General features: G+C 43.0%; 1 pseudogene; it reads right to left on the minus strand.

Moving 5' to 3' along the window:
* Positions 1 to 1,206: 1,206 nt before the first annotated feature.
* On the minus strand, positions 1,207 to 2,087 carry LOC112917950 (NADH dehydrogenase (ubiquinone) complex I, assembly factor 6-like; annotated as a pseudogene).
* Positions 2,088 to 4,859: the final 2,772 nt, after the last annotated feature.

The raw sequence follows: 4,859 nt of genomic DNA on the forward strand, positions 1-4,859 counted from the left end.
TGGTCTACATACTTGACAACACTTTTTCATTTGAGCCATTCTGGTGGATGTGTAGTGATATTGCATTATGTCTTTTTTTAAAAAAGATTTTATTTATTCATGAGAGACACACACACAGAGAGAGAAAGAGGCAGAGACACAGGCAGAGGGAGAAGCAGGCTCCATGCAGAGAGCCTGATGTGGGACTCGATCCCAGGACTTTGCTGAAAGCCATTATTATTTTTTGTATATTTTTTTATTGGAGTTCAATTTGCCAACATATCGAAAAGGATGAAATAAAATTTTGTATAAGTTAAAGTCTATTATTTTCTCTATGTATTCATGATCAGAGACTACTTTTACTTAATTTTAGGTGTTATTTGACTAAGAAGTCCAAATATACTATGCACTAAACACCATTCTAATGCTTTTCAAATATGAATTCATGTAAATCTCATAACTACCCTGGGAGAAAGGTACCATTACTCCCATTTCACATATAAGGAAATTAACGTACGAAAGGTTAGATAATGGGCTCAACATCAGAGAGCTAGCAAGTAGTACCACCAACATTTTAATCAAGGCACAATCATAACTACTACTCTATTCTTATTAAGAATCATGTATCTCAAAAGTCATTCATTGTTAAACCAACCCAAAATTCCCAGGTGTCCCAGTGCATTATAGTTTAAATTTGCTTTTCCCTCATGACTAATAAATTACCCTGAGCACCTTTTTGGGTTTTTTGTTTGTTTGTTTTGTTTTGTTTTGTTTTTCTGAGCACCTTTTTGTATGTTTATTGGCCATTGTCATATCCGGCAAAATGTCAACTAAGGACTTTGCTCCTTTTTCTATTAAGTTGTCTCTCTCATTGATTTGTAAATGTTCTTTATATATTCCTACTATGAGTTTTTTTAATTAGATACACATATTGAAAAGATCTTACCTCTTTACGTTCTCAGTGGTGTCTTCTAGTGAACAGAAGTTCTGTTTAAAAAAAATTCTTGAGGGCGCCTGGGTGGCCCAGTCAGTGAAGTGTCTGCCTTCAGCTCGGGTCGTGATCCTGGGGTCCTGGGATCAAACCCTGAATGGGGATCCCTGCTCATTGAGGAGTCTGCCTCTCCCTCTCCCCTCGCTGCTCCCCACTGCTTATGCTCTGTCTCACTTTCTATCAAATAAATACGTGAACTCTTTTAAAAAATAAAAATAAAAACAATTCTTGGGTTACTACAAAGTCACAAACATATAACTCTGTTTTCTCCTAACGACACTGCTTTTTTTCAATATTATGAAGTTATTTTGAGTCCTTTCTCTTCATGACGAAACATACACAGATAATGGAAGTAATGGAAGCATTCTTCTGCTGTGAAGATGGGTGGAATATGTAAAAATTCTTTGTTGAACTTTCTTTAAGCAGTCCTCCAGAGCAACTCAAAGAAAAGCAGGAAATGTTTTCATGAGAACACTTTTGTTGAAAGGTCTAGCATGCTTTAAGTGCCCAGCGTACTGGGCCAGCAAGGACATAAATATTTCATCTCTCAGATTTATATCTTGGTTCTTCCAGAGAAACACCATGTATTGTGTTTGTCAAACATGCAAATATCCAAGGGAAGGAACACCCGTCTTCTGCTACCATGATAGGGCGTTGTTCTCAAGCATGTGACAATGCCCTGTGCTTTTCCAGTGTGACTTGGGCATGGTCTGTATGAAGTTCCTTTTTACCCCATACTTCCAGTGTTAAATGAAGAGAGAGTTTTGTGCATTTTCAGCATAATTTTTCAGTTCTTGGATGTTATGATATGCTTTGTCATCCGAATTTTATCTCCTCTACCAATGGTTTTCATAAGCCATATTTTGGTCAGAGTATATCTTTTGATAGCAGCTTGCCAGTCACTTTTTCTTCTCAGTCCCCCGTGGTGGGGATCTGACTTTTCATTCACCCTGGGGTTCTGCGAGGTCAGTCTGGGGCCCAGGAGTGGGACCTGCCTCTGCTGGTGCCTCCCCGAGTTGACTGGCCACTGGCTGCTGTGGTGGAATGTTACACTATGCACCATCCACATGTTTTTCCAAAACTGCATTCACATCAGTCCCATTGTTTTCTGAGAGTCTGAGTCCTTAACCAGCCTGAGCCAGTTCCACATAGAAGGGCGTCAGTGCAAGAGCAGAGCTTCAGGGTTCTGCAGGGAGGGTGTGGGAGCATAAATAGCCCCCATAATCTGGTTTCTGCAGCAGCTCCACGTTATGTCAAGCTGATGCTAGAGGCTCAAGTTCCACCGGTTTCAGCCATGCCCCTCCGGCAGGCTCCAGGACAGTGGCTGCCACACAGGTGGGGGACCCCAAGACCCTAAACTGCTTTTTAAAGTAGGGGAAATGGTGGGACTCTTGGGTGGCTCAGTGGTTGAGCTTTGATCCTGGGATCGGGGATCCAGGATGAAGTCCTGCCTTGGGCTCCCTGCAGGGAACTGGCTTCTCCCTCTTCCTATGTCTCTGCTTCTCTCTCTCTCTCTCTATGTCTGTGATAGAATAAATAAATAAATCTTTTTTTAAATAAATAAATCTTAAAAAAAAAAAAAAGAAAAGAAAGAACTGTAGGAAAAAATAAAGTAGGGAAATGGCAACATACCCAGCCACCAGTTAAGGACAAATGCTTGTTTTGTCATAGGCATGCAGGCCCCAGCAAGTTCCCAGCTCGCCAGAGCATCCTACCTTTCAGTCGGCCTGACAGTCCAGTGGCAGTCTGACCTGTTCCTTCAATCCCTGGAGAGTTGCATCATTTACCACTGTTCACAAAATGACCTGTTACCCCACACTGCATCAATTTCATCTCTTTGGAAGTGTTCCGGTTCAGTGCTACTGGTGAACCAGGCAGGGGTGACATGTTCTAACCATCAACATTAGTATTCCACCTGTCTCAGCATGGCCTGTGCCAAGGTCATGCTCAAGCAAACTTGGGAAGACAGTTTAAAAAATAATAAGGGATGCCTAGCTGGCTCAGTCGAGAGAGCATGCGACTCTTTTTTATCCCAGGGTCGTGAGTTTGAGCCCCACATTGGGTGTAGAGATTATTATAAAAATAAATAAATGTAAAAAAAATTAAAGGGGGCGCCTGGGTGGCTCAGATGGTTTAAGCATCTGCCTTTGGCTCAGGTCATGATCTCAGGGTCCTGGCGTTGAGCCACACATCTGGCTCCTGGCTCAGTGGGGAATCTGCTTCTCCTCCTTCTTCCTCTCCTCCTCCTCCTGCTCTCTCTCTCTCTGTATCCCTCTGTCTCAAATTAATAGATAAGATCTTTAAAATAATAAAATAAATTTAAAAGGGCAGCCCCGGTGGTGCAGCGGTATAGCGCCGCCTGCAGCCCAGGGCATGATCCTGGAGACCCGGGATCGAGTCCCACATCAGGCTCTCTGCATGGAGCCTGCTTCTCCCTCTGCCTGTGTCTCTGCCTCTCTCTCTCTCTTTCTGCATCTCTATGAATAAATAAAATCTTTAAAATAAACAAATAAAAAAGTAATAGTATTTACTGAGCACATATTAAGGCACTGTGCTAAGAGTTTTATGCATGTTATCTCATTTAATGTTCACAAAATTTTATGAGACAGGAATAATTATTGACCCAGTTTTAGACATGAAGAAACTGATGTTTAGTGAGGTTAAGGAAATTGTCGCCAAGGAACCCAGCCAGTGAGTGTTGGAACCAAGTAAGTGCTAGAACGGGGATTGAAAAGCTGGCCTGTGTATTCAATGCCTGTGTCTCGCTCATTAAGCATGCAAGTGCATCTAATAGTCATGCTGTACAAGTCAGTTTGTTATAGATGGAACAGTTTTTCCTATCATCATGCCAGTAGTGCTAGTGTATTACATTAATTGAAACTTTACAATTTATTTGCATAGCGTGGCCTAAAGAACTCTTGATCTAGCTCTGGCCTATATCTGCAACCTATATCTGCAACCCTCAACCTCCCACTTTGAGTTTGCTTGTTTGTTTGTTTTTTTTGTAAGATTCTTATTTATTTATTCATGAGAGACAGAGAGAGACAGAGAGGCAGAGACACAGGCAGAGGGAGAAGCAGGCACCATGCAGGGAGCCCGATGTGGGACTCAATCCCAGGTCTCCAGGATCCGGCTCTGGGCTGAAGGCGGCGCTAAACCGCTGAGCCACTTGGGCTCCCCCCACTTTGAGTTTATACCTAGTAGAACCACACTGCTTCTAGTGCCCCGTGCTGTCCATGGCTTCCTGCCTTGAGACATATTATCCTTACCTCAAATGCCCTGTCACCTCTATGACCTGGAAAATTCTTTTGCAATCCAGCCAATACATCCCCTCTTCCAGTAGGCCTCCCCTAATTTTCCTCTGACAATCTCAACCGTTCTGTCCTCTGTACCAGCCTCTGTCCTTTATAGAAAAATATATTGCCCATTCATTCACTTAACACTAAATACTATTCTTTCCAGGCACTAGGCTAAGTACTGGGAAACCGAGAGTCAAATAACCCTTCTGGAGAAAGCGGACTTCACGCTAAGGCAGGGACATAAACTCACTAACTGCCAGTTGTTCCCACCAGATGACATAAAGTATAGGTTTCGACAGGTTGGGGCAGGCCAGGAGAGGGTAGGCTAGGAGAAGAGTGTGATAGGGCATTCTGATTCAGCCCAAATTTAGGAATCAGAGTTTATCTGTTCATGGAAAATAAGAGCTGGCAACGCAGCTGGGCATTTATTGGAATAAATGTCCGTGATGTGGAACAGGATGGCATCTGTTCAGCATCTTGGACTAATTTTGAGCCCTTGTGGGAGGAGGAGTGAGGACCAACGCTGAGAGAGTTGTTTGAAAAGGAGACTTGGAGCTGGTCTGGGCACAAGCTGTGCTGGCTGTGGAACC

The sequence above is a fragment of the Vulpes vulpes genome, chromosome 15, assembly GCF_048418805.1.
Source record: "Vulpes vulpes isolate BD-2025 chromosome 15, VulVul3, whole genome shotgun sequence".
Classification (NCBI taxonomy): domain Eukaryota; kingdom Metazoa; phylum Chordata; class Mammalia; order Carnivora; family Canidae; genus Vulpes; species Vulpes vulpes.